This window comes from Acinonyx jubatus, chromosome D2 (genome assembly GCF_027475565.1).
Source record: "Acinonyx jubatus isolate Ajub_Pintada_27869175 chromosome D2, VMU_Ajub_asm_v1.0, whole genome shotgun sequence".
Taxonomy (NCBI): domain Eukaryota; kingdom Metazoa; phylum Chordata; class Mammalia; order Carnivora; family Felidae; genus Acinonyx; species Acinonyx jubatus.
In genome coordinates this window covers 23,299,281-23,324,310 of record NC_069393.1, presented here as the reverse complement: position 1 = coordinate 23,324,310, position 25,030 = coordinate 23,299,281, and the positions used below count along the sequence as shown (strand labels likewise).

Here is a 25,030-nt window from a genome sequence, read left to right as displayed (position 1 = left end):
AAGATTCTGTCTCTCCCTGTCTCCTTCTGCCCCTGCCTCACTCATGCTTTCCCAAATTAATAAACAAATAAGTAAATAAATAAATGATCATGGACAATGAGTCAGAACTTTTACTCCTGCAACAAAATTAGAGCTTAGCAGCAAACCTGAGAAAACTGGAATCCATTAGGAATTGTCCCTTAGCATGACCAAAAGCCATAGAACAGAATTCAAAGAGATCTGTAGGCAAAAGAAACTCATTAAAACAAAACATAATCTTCCTTTCAAAGATCTCCAAGAATGGACATTATACGTCCTTCTGTGGTAACTCATTCCATCAATTAAACAACAATTACAGACTCACACCACTAAAAGCAGGCTCAGATTGCTTGCAGAGATATTCAAAAGTGTTTTGGCCGCATGTGGAAGGGATCTGTTTCAGAACCATGAGCCAAGCTACTGCTCTCAGGCTCTCCCTGATTAGAGAGTGAATAGGTTCTCGTGGTCATGTTCTAAGGAAGCTCTGACTCCCCACCGAGCACCAGGGAGGAAGCCACCCTGAGGGCAGAGTGAATCCTAAGTCCTGGCACTTTGTGAGCACATGAGCCAGCACATACAGGAGGGGCAGAGCAGGAAGAGCCAGAGGAGTCATTCAGATGGTCACTCGTTCTACTGAGGGGCGCTGGCCACCACAAGGACACTAAAGAGCTTTGTAAGCGATTGGATGGGGACCCCAGTCAGTAAAAGGAGACCCTCTCGAGTAGGCAGGCTCTAATCAACCATTTAATATTTCCCCTCATTCTGTCATTCTGTGTGGCTCAAACCCTCAAAAACTTGTCCCAGGCCTTCCTCCTCAGTGTAGAGAAGCAGGCCACACAGAGGCCAGCTCACATCGCTGCTTCCTGAATTGCCATGTGGCTTTTCTGACCACAGTGCTCTTGCCATAAAATGGAGTCGTTACCAGGGAAGCCAGTGATAGAGCTTGCACAGCACCTGGACCGAGATCTTTATCTCTTTTGGACATTGTCTGACTCAGTTCTTGACTACCCTCACTCCTGTGTTTAAAAGTGTAAATCATTCCACTTCCCCTGCCCTAAGATGTATTTAACTGGTTTTCTCCCACTTAACTGTAATTTCTTCCCATACCCCAAAGATTGCCTCCCTGAACAACACTTCCCACTAGCAAGCACCTTGCCCATAGTGGGCATTTAACACACACTTTTTTAATGAATAAGCTGATAATACCATCAGTTGGGGCCACACTCAATTCTGCTTTCTTAGCAAGGGTCAAATCCATCCCTCCTCTCTCACAGGGAGGGCTTGTGTTCTAAATCTCTGTAGATAGAAGACCAATTTTCCACTTTTCTTTTCTTTCCATCGTTCTTCCTTTCCTTTCCTTTCCTTTCCTTTCCTTTCCTTTCCTTTCCTTTCCTTCCTTCCCTTCCCTTCCCTTCCCTTCCCTTCCCTTCCCTTTCCTTCTCTTCCTTTCTTTTCTGTTTTCTAATTCAACATTCTGAAAACTCAATTTGGAAATGACAGGCCCTTTCCTAGACTCTGTTCATTTTCCAGAATTGCCTGTAGGGAACAGAGGCATGCACAGCTTCCAGAGGCCCAGAGTGCATCATTCTCTCCAGGAGGAGGTCAGGTCAGTTTGGTGGTCTCAGTCCTCACCCTTCAGAGATCTGGCTTTACCTCCTCATTCACAGACACATGTCCTATCTTCCTGAGCATGTCATAGGCCAGGGCACAGGGGAAGGTCACAAGAAGCGGGCAATCAAAATAGCTAACAAATGTGGGCGACTGGGTGGCTCAGTCAGTTTAGCATCCACTTTGGCTCAGGTCATGATCTTGTAGTTCATGGGTTTGAGCCCCTTGTTGGGCTCTGTGCTGGCAGTGTGGGGCCTGCTTGTGATTCTCTATCTCCCTCTCTCTCTCTGTCCCTCCCCAACTTGTGCTCTTTCTCAAAATAAATAAATAAACTTAAAAAAACAGCTAACAATTTGAGATGGAGTTTTCTGTTACCCATAGCATGAATTTGAAAGGCAGAGATGGCCACTGCCTGAGGTCGTCCTAGGAGATCAGCTGCCCTGAGGTCTAGCCACCGCCAAGGCTCCCACTAGATCTCGGCAGAGGACCTGAACTCTGACTCTCAGTCTGTCAGCAACCAGCAGTGTGACCTTTGATAAAGAATTCAACCTCTCTGGGTGTATTTCTTCTATGAAATAGGCATAAAAGTAATTTTCCTGCTACAACATAGATGCTTATGTTCCCTTGTCCACATTTAGTTTTCTGGGAAATCTAAAATGACACAGTATCAGAGCCTGGTATGAATAAAGCACCAGAGGTCTATAGAAGAAAAATGATTTGCCTGGATCTACACAACTTTTTCCAGAACCTTGTCCAACCTAAACTCCAGGCTTTGACTATTTTATTCTGAGGGTCCCGGACTCCCAGCTGCTTCCCCTGCTCCAGATTGCTGGTAAGGACACTTGGAAACCAATAAGATGTTAGGTTTAATGTGTTGTTATTACTACATTTATAATCAATATAAGGATTACTGTGGATTCTTGTCCTGTAATGTTATGGCTGGTTTATATGCTCTTACCTTAGTTCTTTACAAGCAGAAATGACAAAATTTTACTATTTAAAAAAAACATATTTTTATGCTTCCTCTGCTTTGTTTTTAATAGACAAAATGACAACAGAAATTTTTAAGTTGTGAAGCACATGTCCATCCTCCACAGCTCCACCTGTGTGTAGATACTATGGTTCCAAGAGGACTCATATTGACTTAAAGATAGAAATTACTGCCTACCATCTTCCCCTAACCCCCAAATCCTTCATGGACTTTGGCCCAAGTCCATTAAAGATGGGCAAAGAGCAAAGGTAGAATTCTTGGTGAGAGTTGTTCAGGGTGATCCAAAGGGAAAAAATCTGCCAGCAGTTTTTCTGGGGCTGCACAATTACTAAAATGAGAAAAAATAAGGTGGGGAGGGGGGGCAAAACATCTGGGGATGATAAGGAGGAAATAAGCAAACTCAGGAATTAAAAAACAAAACAAAACAACACAACAAAAACAAAACAAACAAACAAACAAAAACCCCACTGTTGTCCAGAAAGGAGCATAGCACTTCAAAACAGATGTTTGGGCTTGAAATTTTCCAGAATGGAACAAACGAGAGGGGAGAAGAGGCTGGAGAACCGAGCGCGGTAAGAGCATCTTACAAGAGCCACTGGCCCTCAAAGGGTTAATGCACATTTGGAATGTGAGGGGCCCTCATCTTTCTACCTTCCAACTCAATCCTTTCAAAGCAGGGATTAGCATAAAATACTGAGCCAAAGACAAATCTCCTTTGACAGGAGAGTGATTCTGGGTGGGGAGGAGGGAGCAGCAGCGCCCCCTAGAATGGCTAAGTTAACAAACACAACTGATGGTCCAAGTTGGAAATCAATGGCAGGAAAAGTGGGTTTTTTTTGTTTTGTTTTGTTTCCTGCTCCTTTCTGTTAGCAAGCATCTGAATTAGAGATAACTTATGAAAGTCACAGACCAAATTGTCCCTGAGGATAAGATAAAGAACATGTGGAACTTCCACATTAACATACACCTGAAGGACACATTGCCTGTCCTTGGCCTCCTGTGTATGTGTGTAAGGGGGTACACACTGAAGGGCTTTAAAAGTTCAGAACAGGACTAAACAAGTCTTAAATAATTTAGACAGCTGTGGCTACAATAGAATGGTATTTCTATTCAAGCATCCATTAGCACTAGGCAGCTATTGGAAAACCTTATTGACCTGACCATGTCTTCTTATATATTAATAAAGCAGTTCTTTCATGTTCCAATAAACATCTGACTCCATACCAGTGCCATCCAAAAGATATATAATGAAAGCTGCATATGGAATTTAAAGTTTTATGGTAGCCACACTTTTTAAAGGTAGAAAGAAACATATAAAATTAATTTTAACAATGTATTGTATTTAATGTGATGTGTCCAAAATATTAACATTCCAATATGTAATCGACATAAAAAATTATTAATGGATATTTCACAATTTTCTTTTGCACTTAGCCTTCAACATTTGATGCGTTTGTCTACTTACAGCACATTTCGATTTGGACTAGCCATATTTCAAGTGCTCAACAGCCACATGGGACTAATGGCTGCCTTATTGGACAGTATAGGTCTAAGCTGTCACTGGTTTGACATAACTATTTCCTTTTATCCCTTATTTTTGGAAAACGGTACCTTAATCTTGTTGCAAGAACATCTGACAATGTTTCATATAACCTATCACAGAACATAATATGTATCCTCAGTTGACACAAAAATAGGTTATATGAAACGAGGAAAATTTGGCAGCACTCCTGTGGAAGAGTAACAATACTATCGATGTGCCCTGACTTACCTGTTAGGAATCACTGGCACAGTGAGGGAGACAGTGTCACCCAGAAACAAATGCCAGGATTTGAAGGTTTAGTGATCAGGAGAGTTAAAGGACCAGGAAATTACATATATGTATATGTGTAATATGTACGTATGATTAGACACATTTTAGACTTCTTTACATAGTCTGAAAACTGGCTGAAACATTAAATAACCTTCATCCAAAATCATTTAAATTTTCGTCATTGAGATGTTTTAAGGCTGTTGATTGTTAGTGCATGTGCTGTGTAAATAATATTTACTTTAAAGTTTAGAAATGCCCCCATGTTGAAAAAAACAAGCAAATTAACTATGGATATAGAGGTCAAAGGAAAGTGTTTTTGCCTTCCGGCAGAATAATTCACATTTTTGAACAATAGCCAAAACACTTAAAGAACAGGCATTTGTATTCTGCATTTAATGTAACCAACAACAACAAAAAACATAATTTAGATACACGTCCCCTTATTAATGTTCTTTTCTGAAGTCAGTTGTAAGTATGTTGATCCCCCCACCCCCCACCCCTCCCTTTGTTTTTCCCCTGGGATGGTTCATAACCACAATGAGGCCATAATTACAGAACATAGAAGGATTGATTTGAAAATGTCACGAATGTTGTTAATAAACTCGCATTGACATAAAAGGTTCATTAATTCATTCTGCAGGCAATCAAGTTCACTATGTCTAGGGTATATTGTAGAGAATGAAACTAAATGGCTGAAAAGGCAGATAAAAGGCATTTTTGAATATTTTTAAAATTGAAATAGCAAAAGATGTAAATCTCAGTGTTACAGTTGCCAAAATACATTAGGCCTTTACGTATACAACATTTCAGCTAAACTCTGGAAAAAAATTCTTTGCCCACAGAAGAGTGTTTTCACTCCCTAGTAATCTCAATTCCCTGCTAACTCTTCAGTTATAATTTCGTCTGTGTAAATTACAATGAATTTGTTTTAGTGATCAAATACACAAAAAAAGAAAATAAGCTGCATATTCTTTAAATCACTCAGTCCATTCTAAAAGATTATTTTTATAACCGATGTTAAATCGTCTTGATTTTCACAGTTGCTTGCAATTAAGTCAAATGGCTCTTTTTGGAATGTACGAAACACAGAAAGGTATAAAAGCAAACGCTTTTTAAAGCGGATAAAGTGCTACCCGCAGCTTCATTAGATGCATTTTTCCATTGCACAATATTTATTAGCATAGTGTGTCATTAGCCTTGATCAGACATGGTCAGAAGTCAAACTTACACTGAGAAATTTTACTTTTCCGTGCAATTAATTATTCCATTAGGATTTTGTCAACTGAGAAGTAGTGAGTACCTCTATGAGATGTAGGTTAACCACGTAGTTAACCTCTGCATGAAATTTATAGTCTGGATAGCAAAGTCATTACAGAATTGTGGAACCTCTTTGTCATAAATTGCTTCTTATAAAATAAAAAGACCAAAATTGTCTAAGGACAAAAGAAATAGAAGATCCAAATATCTTTCCATGGCTTGGAATTGGAGTTATTTGTTAGAATGGGCTACTTTTTTTTGAGGCGGGGGGGGCAGAGAGAGAGAGAGACTCTTAAGCAAGCTCCACACCCAGTGCAGGGCTCAATCCCATGACCACAGATAATTATTTGAACCAAAGTCAGGATTCAGACGTTCAACTAACTGAGCCACCGTGGCACGCCTAGAATGTACTACTTTTACCCTCAACATATCAGTCAATCACCACCTATCTGGTAGTTAATGTACACTGGAAACATGGAAGAAGCTTAAGTGGGATTCAGAGAGAAAGTTGGAGCCAGAAACGAGGATGGAATTGAAGCCCTGGGAAATGTGCACAAACCTTGAGAAGCCTGTGGCTGAAGGGGCTCACACTGACTTCTGGAAGGCAGAGATCTAATGAGAACCCCTGCCTGCCTGAAGGTGACTGATCCCCAAGTCTAAGTGTGGCTGTGACTGAAAAGAGAAGGCCTTCCATTTTTAGCTACAAGAAAACTGTCTCTAAACCTTAGATTCTTGAAACAATACTGCATTCAAATTTTACCCAAGCAGTGCTCAGCATGTAATAGGTGTCTGTTAAATGAGATTGATAAACCACTTGAGCAAAGCTGAGGGAGGTCTGCACGACAGTAGAGATGAGTCTGTGCTCACGTGTAGGCCTGGACGCGAGCTGTTAAACAGTAACTAAGCAAACATAGGTGGGTCAAACTCAGGAACACAAACATCTTCACCTACACAAGACAGATCTGCACAAAGTGATTTGACTTGCTTTTCTTAGCCAATTTATCTTGAGAGGTACCTTTTTTGTCTTCAGCCAACACAGGTATTCATACATATTCCAATACATTATACATTAAAAAGAAAACTAAATGTGACCTGAATCAGTAGTAACACACTAATTGCTGAAGAAGAAGTTAGATTCTTTTCTCAAGACCCCCAAGAACAATTTCCAAATAAACCAACCACAAAATCCACCACTGCTTTGTTGGTAATTGACTTCTGAAAATGGCATTTTTACTGGACTAGATATCACTAAGGAATCATAATAGCAGCTTGGTCTTATGACAGCCGTGACTTGTGGTTGCATTCTTGGATGGTTGCCAATAGACAGTGACTTTCTCCTGTGACCAATTTCACATGCTTGTAATTTGCTAACCAATACTCCATCTTACAAGAAGTAAGCTATTGTCGTCATTGAAGTTTAAATAAAAATTCAGTTTTTCATGTTGCTATTTCAAGAGGGCATTGTCAAAAAATAGCTCGATAATTTGCTACCCAGTGGCATGACATATTCAATATGCACAATTATTGCAGGCTTTAACTTTTTGAGGTGGGCAGTAAATCTAAAGACAGATCATTGTGAAAGAAACTGGACACCAGTTTCATCCCCAACTCTCTACTTACAGAAATGAAATAATCAGAAATGGGTAAAAGATTCTATCTTTGTGGTAGCAAAGAAAAGCTAAGCCATTAACCTACCATGGCATACAAACTATAGAGGATTTTGGGGGTGGTCCTTCAAATTAAAAGATATATTTCACAACTATAATTCATTCATAATAAGATACAAAAAAATTAAATCCAGGAAACTCAGGACTCACCAATCATTGCTACATAATTAATATACAATAGGCAAATGAATGATATAATAGCATCAAGGAGCTTGTCTTTATACCGTGCAGTCTCTTCCCTCCCCCGACCCCCCTCCCCCTACTGAAGCTCGTGGACTAGTTCAAAGAAGCCCTTGGTGTCAAACAGGGTTAGAGGCCCATTATCTGTCACTTCCTAGTGATACACACCTGAGCAATTACTTAAGTTCACTGAGCCTTAGTTTTCTTACCTAGAAAAGGAAGGTAATTGTCATTAGAATAATACTAAAAGTATTTGCTTCACAAGATTGCAAGGATTAAATGAGATTAAATGTGAACATTTGCTACAAAGAGGATACCCAGCAGGTGCTTATGAAACTTTCTTTCCTTTCTCCGTTAAAGAGACACTAGAATTACAGCCCATTCCTTTTAATCAGCAAGTTATCATTGAATAATTTCCCTACGAATCATCTAGAGGTAAAGGGGAGTATTATATCTTCTTAGGAAGACAAGACAAACACATTAATTTAATACATATTTACTTACTATATATGCAAACTCTGTATGGCTGTCCTCTCATGGGCAGACACTGTTACTGTCTTGTAGAGACTTCGAGGTCTAACTCAGGGTAGGTTTAGTCCCAAACAGCAAATCTATTCCATTAAGCATTGGCAAGGAATGTGGATTTTATTGAAGCTTTGTGAGCAGACAGGGGAGAGGTTGAGAGCTGCAGACCACATGGAAATCAACTTCAATAAACTCCTCTTTGAACCTTTGTATTTTCCCCCACAGCCCTTTTTCCTTTTTTTTTTTTTAATGTTTATTTATTTTTGAGACAGAGAGAGACAGAGTGCAAGTGGGGGAGGGTCAGAGAGAGAGGGAGACACAGAATCTGAAACAGGCTCTAGGCTCTGAGCTGTCAGCACAGAGCCCGATGCGGGGCTCGAACCCATGAACCGTGAGATCACAACCTGAGCCGAAGTCGGACGCTTAACCAACTGAGCCACCCAGGCGCCCCGTCCCACAGCCCTTTTTCAACCAGTCACCGGGTCTTCCTTTCTCATCAGAAAAAAAAAACCGTTCTCCAAATTTCTGCTATTGTCTGAAAAAATTCAGCTCTGACCCCAAAGTGGTGTGCACTACAAAGTGAAGCAAAAGCTGGTGTAATTAATGAGGCCAAAGTTCTCTGGAAGTCAGGTAGGCAACCATCTGTGGTCATTCCAGCACGCCCCTTGGGGTAAGGAGGTCATCTCCAAACGCAAATGGCTTATATTATTATTCATTTAGCAAAAACAAACATTTTTGGCTTAGGGGTGTGGGGAGAGAAATTATTTCCTAAGAAATTCTTTGCCTTTGCTTTTACAATATACAAGGCAGCATAGCAGGTGCCATGGAAGATATGAGCTTGCATAAAACACAGTATGTGGGAGATTTACTACTGACCCACTTATGATCCTCTCCATGACAGGGAAGCAGGGAGTTCCTATACATGGGAAATTTCCAATAGAATGCTGTTAGGAGGAACTCACCTTTGGAAAAGAAGATGGAAAAATCCAGGTACTTGTTTTGGGTTGGAACATACTAATTTGACATTAGTGAATCAAATATATCTCTGTATTGGTCAATGAGACCTGGACGGAAATGTGCCCCAAATTACTAGTATTTGCCTTCCTAGGCAATGGTAAGCAGTTGATCCAACAATCCAGGTCCAATAGACCAATTGGCTAGGTCAGCAGAATCTATCCTCTGATAAATGGAAGCAGGGAGCACTAGAAAAAAATTTGAAGTGGCTATTTGCCACACAATATAAGGAATCATGTTGTGGAAATCTTCCAACTCTGGGTTGAGGGCTTCTAGTCTGTGGCCAGCGGGAAACCACTGTAATTCATGAAGAGGGAAGTGAAATGATATAATTGTATTTTGTGAAGATTACTTTGAAAACTCTCTACAAAAGACCTTAGATATGAAGAGAATAAGGCAGGGAGGCCAAGTGTGAGGGTCTAGATTGGGTAGTATCGGAAAAAAGGAATGCACCCACAATTGTTGAGAATCAACCTCAGGAAACTCCTCTTTGAACTTTTCTACTTTCTCCCACAAACTTTTTTAGACACCTTTCCCCTCAGAATTCATTCTCCAAATCTCTGAAAAAAAAATTTCAAGAAAATTGCTGACTGATCAGATGTAGAGGAAGAAGTGAAAAAGGGAAGAGTCAAAATACAATTCTGATTTGGGTGTCAAGTTACTGAGATAACAGTAATGCCATTTATAGAAATGGGGAACTGGAGACGAGAGGCCAATCTGTGGTTGGGGCTAAGCAGAATTAGTTAGTCAAGGAATATTTAATACATGCTAATCCCTGGGCCAGGTGCCAGGGATACAGACACAAGCAAACTCGACATGATCCTTGGCCTCACAGAGTTCACAGACAAGGGAGAAGACCTACATTGCATAAATAGGTACATACAGTTTACTAAATAACAATAGGTGTAATAAATTCTGTAGGGTTGTCAAAGAATAAATAATATTTTGTGTTGTAGTTTCAGACTTAGAAATACTCCAGCCATCGTTTATTTTTAAATGACTACAAGGAGGAGAAAAAAGGGAGAAGCAGCTCTCAGGGCTCAGAAATCATTCCATATTCACAGCAGCGTTATTTGCATTAGCCAAAACGTGGAAGTGACAGAGAGGACCATCAACTGATAAGTGGGCAAATAAAATGTGGTACATCCATACAATAGAATATTATTCACTCATAAAAGGAATGAAGTACTGATTCATGCCATAACATGGATGAACTTTGAAAACATTATGTTAAGTGAGAGAAGCCGGTCACAAAGTGCCACATATTGTATGACTCCATTTATATGAACTGTCCAGAATGGGTAAATCCATCAAGACAGAAAGTTGACTAGTGGTTGCCTAGGGCTGGGGGTGAGATGGAAAGACTGGGGAGTGACAGCTAAGAAATATAGGGTTTCTTATCAGGGTGATGGAAATGTTCTAAAATTGACTGTGGGGACAGTTGCACACCTCTGAATACACTCAACTCCATTGAGTTGTACACTTTAAATGGGTGAATTATATGCTATGTAAATTATATCATGAAAAAAATTTTTTAATCACCTATATGGCAGAATAAAGAGGTGAGCTATAGGAGGGAAATATTTTTTAAAAACCTAAGGGGCACCTAGGTGGCTCAGTCAGTTAAGCAGCCGACTTCGGCTCAGATCACGATCTCGCAGTCCATGAGTGCGAGCGCTGCGTCGGGCTCTGGGCTGATGGCTCAGAGCCTGGAGCCTGTTTCAGATTCTGTGTCTCCCTCTTTCTGACCCTGCCCCATTCATGCTCTGTCTTTCTCTGTCTCAAAAATAAATAAACTTAAAAAAAAATTTTTTTAAAAAACCTAAGAGAATTCACTTTAAGTTCAGTTATATTAAAAACGGTTAACAATAGATACAATTCATGAATGGTCTTCTACACTAGCCATGATTTATGACTTTCCACAATTATCTAAACACTGAGGTTTAAATGTCAGATGGGTAATGACAAGCTTTGTCTTAAACCTATATCACAACTTTGCATGCTAGTAAGCAGGGCATGTCACATTTGATCATACTTAGAACCCTTAGTCACTGAGTCACTGAACGGAAGCTCTTGGTTCAGTTCACTAAGTTGTAAATTCAGCTTCCCTATAAGTATTTTACAGCCTGGTTTCTGAAAAACTAAATATTTCTGGCCTCAATTGATATGGTTCATAATTTCCCTTTAATTAAAACTGACTTCCTTCTTAAAAGGGGGACTAGTTTTTATTTCATTATTTTTTTCTCAAAAAAAGATTTTGAATCTTTTTTTTTTTTCCACCAGGTGCTGAGAGAGCCTATAGTAGGGAGCCAACATGGTCTGCATAGTCAGAGAATGCTTCCATAAGGAAGTGATATTTAAATTGTGATCTGTAATCAAAACCACACTCAGATATCACCTCACACCAGTCAGAGTGGCTAAAATGAACAAATCAGGAAACTATAGATGCTGGCAAGGATGTGGAGAAACGGGAACCCTCTTGCACTGTTGGTGGGAATGCAAACTGGTGCAGCCGCTCTGGAAAACAGTGTGGAGGTTCCTCAAAAAATTAAAAATAGATCTACCCTATTACCCAACAATAGCACTGCTAGGAATTTACCCAAGGGATACAGGAGTGCTGATGCATAGGGGCACTTGTACCCCAATGTTTATAGCAGCACTTTTAACAATAGCCAAATTATGGAAAGAGCCTAAATGTCCATCAACGGATGAATGGATAAAGAACTTGTGGTTTATATACACAATGGAATACTACGTGGCAATGAGAAAGAATGAAATCTGGCCTTTTGTAGCAACGTGGATGGAACTGGAGAGTGTTATGCTAACTGAAATAAGTCATACAGAGAAAGACAGATACCATGTTTTCCCTCTTATGTGGAGGAGAAACTTAACAGAAGTCCATGGGGGAGGGGAAGAAAAAAAAAAGAGGTTAGAGAGGGAGAGAGCCAAAGCATGAGACTCTTAAAACCTGAGAACAAACTGAGGGTTGATGGGGGGTGGGAGGGAGGGAGGGTAGGTGATAGGTATTGAGGAGGGCACATTTTGGGATGAGCACTGGGTGTTGTATGGAAACCAATTTGACAATAAATTTCATATTTTAAATAAATAAATAAATTGTGATCTGTAGGAATTTGATGGGCAAAGAATGACTGCCAGATCCAGGGAACAGCATATGCAAAGAGCCGAGGACAGAAGAGACCCCATACATATTGCAGGTTGTTGGTATATGACAGAGGACAAACTACCCAAGTGGCATTGTCTGATGGTTGTTTTTAAATGCTAGGTTGGAGGTCAGGATAAAAAGAAAGCCTTGCATTGCCATCAAAATGAAAGTGAGCACAGAGAAGGAAGAGAGCAGGAAGTGAGTACTGAGACAGGAGAAAAGCCCACAGTTAAAGAGAAAGCCGTGGAAGGGGAGCAGAGCCATGGTGATTGGACAGGTAGGGGGGAAATCAGGGAAGAGCAAAGTGACAGGGATAAAAAAAAAAGAGAGAGCTTCAAGATGGACAGAGTAACCAGTTGTGTCAAATGCTAGACATTACTGAGGGAGAATGAAGATCAGAAAAAAACCTGGAATTTGTCAATAAAAGCTCAGGAGACTGTAGAGTTTTTAATAACGGTCTCAGTCTCCCCTCTTTACTAATTGGCTAACTCTTCCTCCCCACACTAAGAAATAGGGAAAATAATTGAGAATCAAAAACCCAACACTAGGTCTCAGGCTGTTCCAAAGGGATTAGCAGGGTCATAATGACCTGACAGACTTCTCTCTACAAAGTGAGTTTTTTAGTGACATGTGCTCTAGTTGATACCAATGTAGGGGGAATAAGTAAAAGGAAACTTTGTCTTTTGGAGACATAGCCACAAAAAGCTCAAAGAGTTATTTTGGAGGAAAAATCAGGTTTCCCTTTAGCATTTTTATCAGACTCAAATGAAAACAAAGGCTAATTTAAAATCCAGGGATGAGGAGTGCCTAGGTGGCTCAGTCAGTAAAAAAGCACCTGACTCTTGATTTTGGCTCAGGTCATCCTCTCACCATTGGATTAGTGAGATTGAGCCCCGCTCTTGCTTGGGATTCTCTCTCTCCCTCTCTCTCTGCCCCATCCACCCCCTTTCAAAATAAATAAATACAAATTTAAAAGTAAAATAAAATCCAGAGGTGGATTTCCCCATTTCTTACTTCTTCCAATGAGATTTAGCACTGAAATTCATTTAACCATTAAACAGAAACTGTTGAGTTATGCATTGACTTTCAATAGCTTTTTTTCTGTTTTCCTTCCTTCATTTATTTATCCTTGCATCAACAATTCCTTGAGCTTCACCACATGTAAAATGGAAAAGCTTCACTTCCTTTTGGAAACACAGACCTTTCTGTTGAGCACAGTATTTCCACAAACACAAAGAGTCTTCTGATTCAGAGGAAGCAACGTGCGGGTCTATATTTCAATAGTTCTTTTACAGTGAACTAATAAGACTATGGGATGATACTATGAAATTGGGCTTTAAAACTGACATGGGGGTGAGGAGCAGGGTGATAACAATGAGACTAATTAAGGAGGGACCCTTTGGGGGTTGGATTCCTTTCCTATCACTGCTGTTACAAATTACTACAAGCTGAGGTGACTTAAAAGAGCACAAGTGTATTCTCTTACAGTACTGGAGGCCACACGTCCAAAATCAGTTCACTGAGCTAAAGTCAGAGTGTGGGCAGGGATGGATCCTTCTAGAGTCTCTGGGGAGAGTCTGTTTCCTAGCCTTTTCCAGCTTTGGAGGATGCCTGCATTCCTTGGCTCAGGGCTTCTTCCTCCCATCGCTCCAACCTCTTGCTTCTGTTATCACCTCTCCTACTTACTCTTTTGACTTTCTTGGCTCCCTCATACAAGGACTCTTGTGATTACATTGAGAGCCTATCCAGATAATGCAAGATAATGTCCCCATCTCAAGATCCTTAACCTAATCACATCTGCAAATCTCTTTTGCCATACAAGGTAATAATATTCACAGGTTCCGAGGATTAGGACATGGACTTCTTTTGGGGGCCATTAGACAGCCTACCATGGATGACTTTCCAGCCCCTGATATCTCTCCTCTGAAAGTTAACTCCATCCACAACAGGGATGGAAACTTGCAGACATGTACTATAAACCTCTTGGCCAGAGCTGTTTGAACCAGGGGTGGACACTTTCTCTCTGGTAGATTTACAATCAGGAAACAGAGGCCAGCATGCCTGCTGGAGTTACCCAGCTCAGCTACAGGGAGACCCGAAGCCCAGCTGAGATTTCAGCTTTGTCTCTGGGTGGATTTCAAATGCTCTGCCGACCTAACAAGTTATCCACAGGTTATAGTAAAGCCAAGAAAACTAAAAGGCTGGAAGCCAGTTGAATCTTGTATTTCAATATCAGGGCTTATTTGTCTTGTTTGTAAAGTTTAAAGACATTAAGAAAAGTTTTGCCAACCATTAAGACTTGCCAATCATTCCTTCCTGTCACTCATATCACAAATGGTTATAAAGTGAACCCAATGGGGAAACTCAAAGTCAAGATTAATGTCCCACTTATTTGTATAAGTAAACTTAGTGGTTCATTTATCAGCTCCCACTAAGTTGCATTAACTGTCTCTCCAGATTATAAATTGTTCTTATTAAACCAGAAGCATTTCAGTGGCAAGGCTGGGCACTATAGCCAGAAAAATAACTCACCCCAAATGCTCTTAAGCCAGAGGAGTGTGTAACATCTTCACTCTAAAATCAAAGTTAAGATTCTTTATTATTGGTCACACATTATTTCTCCTTCACCAAAAATATCTGATTTCACATTGGTCAAATCACCATAATGAACATTACTAATTTCCTTATTTATTTTAAATTCTTAAATGTTTTTCCTTCTCCACTACCTTCCACCCTTCGCTAACCAAGATTTAACCAAAGACAATCCACTGCAGAACCACACTTAGATGTTTTTTGTTTTTTTTTTTTTTAAAGGCCAAGAGTTTCTTGGCTCACTGAGGCCATCTTGATGTGTGGTGCAAGACAAAAAGGTGCTATGCTTCCTATAAAGATCTTAACTGCAATGGCTGGGCCCTGGAACCACATTCTAAATTATCCATTGTCCTTTGTAGGCATCCGCTGTGCCCCATCGTGTCAGATAACCAAGCTAACATTCTGTGGGCAAACATGGTCCCATTCATTCCATCAAGCAGTGAATAATTCATATAGCAAGTTTTACCCTGGGCAAAATACACTGACATCAGGAGGCATTAAACTGGAGTCATTCAAGGAACAAATGGTTATTCATGCTTTCAATGTGAACCATTAAATCTTGCCAGTTAAGTTAAAGAATGAATTAACTCAATTCATCAGACATATCACACGAGTCCATAATAACACAAATGCACGAGCAAGTTTCTTTCTTGGACTATTTCTACCTGAGAACGGAAATGCCAGTCATTGTCGAGCAAGTCCATACCGGTTGGGGGCAGGGGGTGGCTCTGGAGAAACACTGCTTCTTTTGAGAGGCCCTTAAAAGAAAATGGTTTCCATTTATCATTTTTGTTTCATCGTGTTCCTAACCCCCCTCTCTTTATTATTTTACCACCCACCTGTAGCAAAAAAAAAAAAAAAAAAAAAAAAAGAAGGTTTAAGAGTTGTTGGCTTTTCTCTATAGCAACTAACTTGTGCCTAGGGATGATGGACTTGGATATTTTTGGCATTTGTTGGCTACTGCTGGCTATGTGTCCACTATTTGCTTTTTAAAAGACAGATGAGAATAGTGGCTACACATGCCTTTTGGAATTAATTTTCCAGAGCCAAAGACACAATGCACTTGACTGCTCCTGAAATGGTGCTTCCCTTTGGCCTCCAGTCTCAGCTCCGGGTCCAGATAAGAATGGTCTCCCACAGACACATGATTTAGCCAAAATTCTTCCCAAATGGGTCTCCAAGGAGAATAAAAATTTCTCCAAAAGATGGAGCAAGAAAAGAAAGGTTTCCAAACTACATGTTTTCCAACCAGCTTTCTCCCAGCACCTGACCCAGCCTTTCTCCTCAAGAAAGGAGGGAGAGACCCTTGGCTTCATTTCCTCAGCACCTGCAGTTGGACCCTTTATTGTAAAACCATATTGTCATGTTTAAGGTTTCCAATCAGACTGAAGAAATCTGGGGAAAAGAGTAAAGTGGATGGCAACCAAATACACATAAGAGGGAAAAAATCAATAAAACTCCAGGCTGAAATGTCAAAACTACCACTATCGAGGTATTTTACAGCATCATGATATTCTTATTCCCAAACTACCCCCCCACCCCAAGTTATAGGTCTCAGGTAAACATCAAACCCTGAGTTGATATTAGACTTTTAGCATTCAATACAGGAGAGTATTTGAAGATATGAGAGTATGAAAGAGGCAGCGGTGGGGAGAGGGAAAACCAATGCTGTATACATGAGTACATTGAATACCACCTGTGAGTCTGCATTATTAACATCTGTATTTTATAAATGAGGTCCAGAGAGGTCAAAGGGCATACTCAGCTAATAAGTCACTAAACTAAGATTTGATCCCTAGGACTTCAAAGTCTGTGCTCTTTCCACTGCCCTACAGTGCTGGAAGATTATGATGAAATCTTTCTCTCTAGGGAAAACAAATAAAATAAAATCCTACATGAAGTATTTAAGTATTCAAGGCTCGGACCAAACCTAGCTTTGTCAGCACGATTCCCACTCTTTTCCTACGTAAACCGTCTCTAGCCAACTGGGTGTCTCACCATGCCTTCATGCTGCCGGATGTAATTCAAAAGGATTTGCAAACTCAGGAAATATGTATCCACAGTGAAAATAATTCCTTTATTAAAAGAATGAATGACCATTTTTTTTTTCAGAAAGTGATGATGTTTTATCATGAATCAAACATTGTTTTATCATTGTAATTGCCAATGGTTTTCAGCAAAGACAGAATCAACGCTGGGGCATTTGTTCTTGTGCAGGTCAATATAAGTCCAAAGTTTATTTCTGATCACTTTTCAAATAATTCTACTCTGTCTCTTCCACCACTTTACCCAGTGCTAAAGCAAGAGGAAATGGGAAATAGAATGATCCATTCATTTCATTTTTTTAGGTGGATGCATGATTTCAAGATAGACCTAACCTTGCCCACTAGAAGAAGGTGGCAGAGATCAGGGGGAAAAGAAGAGCTATGAAGATCTTATTGGGAAAATTGATGAAATATGATTACTGACTGTGACTTACCTAATAGTATTGTATCAGTCTAAGTACCTGATTTTGATAAGTATACTGTGCATATATAAGAGAATGTCTTAATTTTTAGAAAATTAACCCTGGAGTATGCAAGGGCAAAGTGGCCTGATGTCTCCAACTTACCCTCAAATGATTCAGAAAAAGAACACGAGAGAGAGAACAATCACATAAATGGGGAAAATGTGAACAGTGAATGAATTCTAGAAAAAGAATATATGGAAAATACTTATGTGTCATTTTTACAACTTTTTGTAAGCTTCAAGTTATATCAAGGAAAAAAGTTTGAAATAAAAACTTTCATGGAGTTAAGTTCCAGAATCTCATGGGGAAAAATGACTATTAGTGTGAGAAACAACTTTAGAGATCTCCCAGGCAAACCCCTTCAATTCAGAGTTGGGGAAATTGAGGCTGAGAATGGGGTAGGGACATGTCTGAGCATCTATAAAAGGCAGAGTACACACAAGTGCAGAACCAAGCCCACCAACGCCCAGTGCAATATCCTTCCCCCAGGCGACCCCTTTGCTCTCACATACTTTTTCTTGACTAGTTTGTATCTCCTCTGATTACTTTCTCTGACTTTCTCAACTTGCCTCAAATCATTTTTATACACTTTTCCAAAAGTGTATTTTGTGCACAGCACACTAATTCTGCAGGATTTTAATAGATGTTATATAAAAAAAGTCTGTGCCCAAATAAGCTTGGGAAATACGCGGTCAAATAAGGTGAAACAGACATCTCAAGTGTGATAACATGTATTTGCACAGAGGAGATTCTTTACTTTTTTTTTTTCCAGAGTCTTAGGGCCACATACGCCAACACGTTTTAGAAACGCTAGCTGAGAGCAGCAAATGAATCGTGACTAAATGCTGCATGACAGATGCCACGTGTCATTTCTCCCATTCAGCATGACGAAGCTCCATGTTTCCAGGACCATTGGGACTTATACGGTGCTGTTAATGGAGGGATGGAATATAGGGCTGAGTCCTAATTTTGGCTTTGAGTTTACAAACTACAACTTTGGATAAATTAGCAAATCCCTTTGAGCCCTGTTTCTTCATCTGTAAAAGACAGATAATTATCTATATTGCAGAGTGCTTTGTGTGGGCTAACCCATTTTATCTGTGAAAGTTCTTTGTATTCTACAGACTGCTACCGAGCCATGCAAGGTGGCATACGATGTTTCACTAAAGGTGAGGGTGGTCTCTGAAACAAAAGGAAATAGGATACTGCTGCAGACTGTAGAAGAATACAGCAACTTGGTTTGCATAGATGGTGACTTTGCAGACTATGCAGTTACAGACTTGCTAATGACTACCTTTATAAGCCCATTGGAAAAACAAAGAAATTGGGGTACATAACTGGCAGAGGCTGAGAACTATTTAAGATACAACTAGGGAGGGGCGCCTGGGTGGCCCAGTCAGCTGAGCACGGACTCTTGATTTAGGCTTAGGTCGTGATTCTAGGAGGATGGGATTGAGCCCCAAGTAGGGCTCTGTGCTGAGCATGGAGCTTGCTTAAGATTCTCTCCCTCCCTGGGACTCATGGGTGGCTCCTTTGGTTAAGTGTCCGACTCTTGACTTCCATTCAGGTCATGATCTCAAGGTTCGAGCCCTGAGCGGGGTTCTGCACTGACAGTAAGTGGCCTGTTTGGGATTCTCTCTCTCTCCTTCTGTCTCTGCCCCTGCCCTACTCTCCCTTTCTCTCTCAACATGAATAAAATAAAATTTAAAAAAAAGAATAAACAAAAATTCTCCCTCTGCTCCTCTTGGTTGTTCACATGCCTTCTCCCTAAAAAAAAAAATACAACTAGGGAAATGCATGTTTTGTATTTTGGTTTGTCATGCTTGGACAAGAAACACTGCAGTAACACCTCTATCATCATTTTGCATGGTATTTTAACTAAAAGGTCTCAACTCCCTAAAGGCAGCTCTTTATCTCTGGCAGAAGGAGTTCCCTTGCATTCAGCCTGGTCAGAGGGAACAGCACGACCACCCAGAGCCCAGCACATGGCCTCAGCCGTGGGCTCTGCTCACCTCACATGCAGTGGAAGCCATGAGCATCTCTGTTTCACACATGCCACCACAGCCGTAATATTTTGACCAATGTGCCTCCCAATACATAAGCTGGTTCCCCTGTGGTTTTAGTTGCCGTTTTGATATCCCTTGGATGCAGAACATTTACAATCTTGAGATTCTCTTAAATAAGCAATTTTATTCCTCTTTATGACAGTTCTTTGAGCAGGGCTTGACCAATGCTGTCATCCCCATGGCAGAGATGAGGACACTAAGGCCCAGGATAGTAAGTATGTTCCTAACCTGAGGTCACAGGGCTGAGATGAGACCCTGCTGGTTCATGGTCCTGCACACTGACCCCTGGTCCAGGCTGCCCCACAAAGCCTTCTGTTCCAGCATCTTGCCTGCAAGTCAGAGGCAGTGGCAGTAACAGGGCTGGGCTCTCTCATTTTAGTGGGGAAAAAAAAGTGGATTATCCAGTGTGGTAACCCTAGATATCCCCCAAACATCTCCCTACCTGGATACTTCAGTGCTAAAAACTGCACCACTAAAGAATCATCCTGCCCAGTTCCTTTCTTTGATGTCCCGTTTTACCCTGCAAAATCTCCCAGAAGGCCACCACTGAAACAGACCGGAAGGAAGATGAGTTGGCAATGGTCTCATCAGACTAAGAACAAACCAGAACGCTGGGCCTGGAGGGGAGGGAAAGCTGTGTTGACAAGGAAGGCAAGGGGCAGCTGGGACCCACTATACCTTCTTCCCATGGGTCCAGAAGGCAAAGAAGGTGTGGCTTCTATAAGACTCACAAGTGCACAAGCACCGAACGAATTTGGCCGAAAGCTCTGCTCTAAGGTGCTGCGTCTCCAGGGTCCAGGGGGTGTCTGCTTGCACATGTGAATTCCAGAGCGGACGGGAGGCTTTTATTAAAATGCAGGATCCTACGGAACCCAGAAGGCCACAAGCCAAGGAAAGGAAGTGGTGGAAACAATTAAGAAATCTAAGCAGAAACGGTTGCCGGAGAGAGGGCCGCAACTGTTCTTTCGACCACATCCGATATTTGCTTCAAATTGTTATGCAGGACAGTAATTGTCTCCTGGGAAGGCAAGAGGCAAACTGGGCCGGGCTGGCCTCTAATGGGTTTCAACAGCAAAGCACCCTCATAAATAGTGCATATTGTGAAACCAGAGTTTTCTCCTTTTCCAGTAGACCTCTCCCAAACCTCCTCCTTTAATTAAAGAAACGTGGCTTACCAAGAAACAAATACCTCTTTTCATAAGGCATTAAGTATGGATTAAGGAGGGGGGGAAGAAAAAGAGAATTCTACATTGAAAAATGAACGTTTAATAAGTCATTCATGCTGAAGCTGTGATGTACAGATAATTCTATGTTTATGATCATCAGCACCACCTGACTATTCCCCAGCATCACCTGTCTGCCAAGCGACAATATCATGCCCCCGAGGCCCCTGGCTAGACCAAAATTTGGATGTGTCAGGGCGCAGTCTGGAGCGACCCTTTGTTCTCCTCCATCTGGTTCCTCACCAACTCTGATTTGTTACCTGCACCAACCACTCCAGTTTTGTTCACACTGTATTTTCTTGTGCCATCTGGTGGATTTCAAGTGAATTTGCAGAATGATTTTCAAAACCCCCCCCACACACACACACACAAAAAAACCCAACATAAAACAGTTCCACTTAAGTGTTGACTCGTTTCATTTCCGTACTCACCTCAGAGAACCATGATGACACCTCTAAAGCCACAATTTTCTTGATCTCTAATCAATTTGCCTGTGTTCTTCACACATCTACTTTGACTTTTTAAAAGTCACTTATATTTTTAAATCAGCAAATCAGGCACACGGTACAAAATTCAAAAGGAACGCCTCATGAAAACAAGTCTCCCTGTTCTTGCTGCCTAGTTCCTGTTCTAAGAGGGGACCTTATTCCAGGAATGCACAGCACACATGTGTGTCTTTAACAAACTGAAGTATGTTTTACACACTGATTTGTTCTGCTTTTTCCATGGAATCTATCTCAGGGGGCTTTGCACATCAGTATCTATCACTGCCCCATTGTTTTAGAGCTCTATCTCATGTCCCGTGCATGCTGCCATGGACACTACTTAACCAGTCCCGTGTCTATAGATATTTAAACAGATTTTCATTTCTCCATATTCAAAACAATACCACAGTGAATACTCTTGTACATCTGTTACTCGGCTTTAATGAAGGCATATCTATCGGGAAGTCCTAAAAGGGATATTTCTAGATCAAAGGACCTTAGAGGCACTTTTCAAATTACTCTTTAGTGGGAGTAACAGTTGACACTTCCATGTGCAATGCAAGAGCAAGCCCATTTCCTAGAATCTGGCCCGTGGTGCATGTTATCAGCCTTTTTGATCTCTGCCCATGTGATAGATGACAAATGGTTTTACACTGAGGTTGTTTGTTTTTTTTTTTAATTTCTGAGTGAGGTTGAGAATTGTTTCATATGCTTAAAATCGATGCGTATTTTCTTCTAATTGCCCACTCATCATCTTTGTCCATTTTTCCATTGAGTTGTCAACTGGCTTACTTATTTGTAGGAGGTCACTGTATATTAGCAAAATCAGTTATAGGAGTTTGAAACTCTGTTCCCAATTTGTCATTTCTCTTTTCTCTTCATTTGTGATGTGTTTTTCCATGAAGACATTTCTTCTTATTGTACTGTCAAATTTATCAATCTTTCCACTAGACATTAGAATCAGTCTGTCCCATTTATTTTTTATTATTTCTTATTTTTTATTGTTTTAATATGAAATTAATTGTCAAATTGGTTTCCATACAACACTCAGTGCTCATCCCAACAGGTGCCCTCCTCAATACCCATCACCCACCCTTCCCTCCCTCCCACCCCCAGCCTGTCCCATTTAAATATCTTTACAAACTATTGGTATTTTTCTTGGGGTTGCATTATATTTCTAAATTAATTAACGGAGAATGATCATCTGTGTAATGTTGCCTTCCTATCCTAGGATATGCTATGTTTCCTATTTGTTAAAGTATTGTTTTGTGTCCTTCAATGATCTGGTCCAGCTGTGCTCATGTAAGTTCACTCTTGCCTGTGTGTGAGTTTTTCCCAGACTCCACCTGCCTCTTGCCACCTTCACTCCTACTGCCCTTGCCTGAACTCCATCATCTCTCCCCTGGATCACTGTGATTAATCTTCCCAGCTGGCCACCCCTCATCTACCTCTTGTCACCAGTCTATTCTCAATGCAGCAGCCATTTAAACACCAGCAGATCACACTTCGGCTCAAAGCCCTGCAGGACTCCAGTTTCCACTCAGAGTAAAAGAAGAAGAACTCATAAGAGCCTGTACGGTCCTTCATAATCTGCCCATCCATTCCCCCTTGCCGGCCCATTACCTCTCTGACCTCAGATTTCATCTCCTTCCTCTCACCTCCTGCTCCCTCTACTCCAGCCTCTGGCCCCTCCCTGAGCTTTGGACATGCAGTTCATGCTCCCTTCTAGGGCATTCTACCTGGCTATTCTCTCTGTCTAGAACAGGTTTTGCTCTAAGTATGGTAGATTATCTTACCTGCTCCAAATGCACCCAAATCTTATCTTTTCAATAAAGGCCACTCTGACACCCTTATTTACAATCACACCCTATTCACCCATCTTTCCCTAGAACTTCCAATGCCCCTTATTCTGCTCTATTTTTCCTGTAGTATTTATCACATTGTATTATTACTCTTATTACACTATATAATTCAATTATTCATTGTGTTTATTATTTTTTGATTTGTCTCTCCCAGCTGAAATGTAATCTCAGTGAAAGCAAGAATTATTGTCTATTTTTTCACTGATTTAAATACTTAAAAGAGTACTTGGTACATAATAGGCACTTTATAAGTATTTGTTGAATGAATGAATGAATGAATTAATTAATGAGTCAATCCATTGATGAGTCCATTAATGGTAGGCTCTTCTTCATGGCTCACTTTGTCCATGGGAAGGACTCATGCATTCTGGACTCCAGTACAGCCCTTGTCCTCACTGGACCTTTGGACACTGAGCTGCAACCATGTTCTCTTCACCCCTGATTGTTCAGGTTTGGCCTCATACCAGCCCACTGTGTTCAACAACCTGGAGACCATTGACCTCCGAGTGGTCCCAGCAAAGCCCCTCTCATCTGGCTTAAAATAAAACCGTGCACCTCCCCTTTCTCAAAATGATAGAAGGGGACTCTTGTGGATGTTTATTGCAGATATTCCAGAGCAAACCTTTCTCTAATCTCCATTATCTTGACCTCTTCATCCTTTTTTAAAGATTAAAGTTGTGATCGATCACCACATAGCTGGGCTTCAAATTACTTCTCTGTAAGTCCTGCACCACTGGTCTAGCATCTCTTTTTAAAATGTGGGAGCACTTCTGCTTTTTGATTTGGGGTCTCAGTTTAAAAAGAAACAGAAAAGCTTATTTTAATATCTTGTTTCATATGATTTTATAAACAATATAGGATATTGTCTTGTGTGTTTAAAACTGACAGTGAATGGGGCACCTGGGTGGCTCAGTCAGCCGAGCATTCAACTTCAGCTCAGGTCATGATCTCACAGTTTGTGGGTTCAAGTCCCGCATCGGGATCTGTGCTGAGAGTTCAGAGCCCGGAGTCTGCTTGGGGTCTGTGTCTCCCTCTCCCTTTGCCCCTCCTCCACACATGCTCTGTCTCTCTCTCTCTCTCTCAAAAATGAATAAACATTTAAAAAATTAAAAATAAATAAGTAAAACTTACAGTGAATGGTTTCATAGTGTATAGAACACTCCACAGTTTGATTTTCTCGATCAATATTATGTCTTTGAGAGATATCATGTTGATACAAAATAATCCAGTTAATTCATTTTAGTTGCTGTCTAGTATTCCATTGTATACTTCAATTTACTTATTCGTTCCTCCATTCATGGATATTTCTGTTGTTTTCAATTTTTAATATTACCAATTGCAGTAACATCCTTGTATATGTCCCTTTGGGCACTAGCAAAATAATATATCCAGGATATACAACCTACAAGTAAATTTGTTGAATATGCACACTTTCAATTTTAAGAGTTATTGCAAAATTCCTCCCCAAATTATACTCCCACCAGCAAAATACTAGAATTCCCTTTTCTCTAAATAGTCACTTCCTTGCCAACACTGGTTATGGTTGCAATTCTTAACTTTTACCAAATTTATGTGCATAAAATAGCATTACGTTTAAAAATTGAGTTCTTTGATAACTAATGAGAGTATCTTTTTATATTTATATTTACATTGAAAAATTTTATGGATATAATTGTAGATTAATTTGAAGTTGTAAGAAATAATATGAAGGGATCCTTTGAGCATTTTGCCATTTTCCCTGTGGTAATATTTTGCAGAACTATAGTATAACATCACATCCAGGATATTAACATTGATACAGTACCAATCTTGACATTGATATTGTACTGATCTTATTCAGGTTTTCCCAATCTCACTGGTACTCATTTACACTTATGTGTGGATGCCATTTTCTTTCTTATTTTGGGTATTCAAATTTACTCCTCTAAAAATTGATTATTTGTATCCTTTGATGGTTTTCTTTTAGTTTTTTTGTCTTTTTCTCATTTATATGTAATATATGTCATTCTAGATGACAATCCTTTGTCGTGTGTATTAGAACACAGTACCTTTGTTCC

The 25,030-nt window shown here is 40.4% G+C and overlaps 1 long non-coding RNA gene across 1 annotated transcript; it reads right to left on the bottom strand.

The window, feature by feature from the left end:
• Positions 1-5,977: 5,977 nt before the first annotated feature.
• LOC128312642 (uncharacterized) lies at positions 5,978-22,166 on the bottom strand. The gene is made up of 3 exons (XR_008292186.1): positions 15,494-22,166; positions 14,769-14,810; positions 5,978-8,219 (listed from the first exon to the last, which is right to left on the bottom strand). It is a non-coding gene; the product is annotated as an uncharacterized LOC128312642 (long non-coding RNA).
• Positions 22,167-25,030: the final 2,864 nt, after the last annotated feature.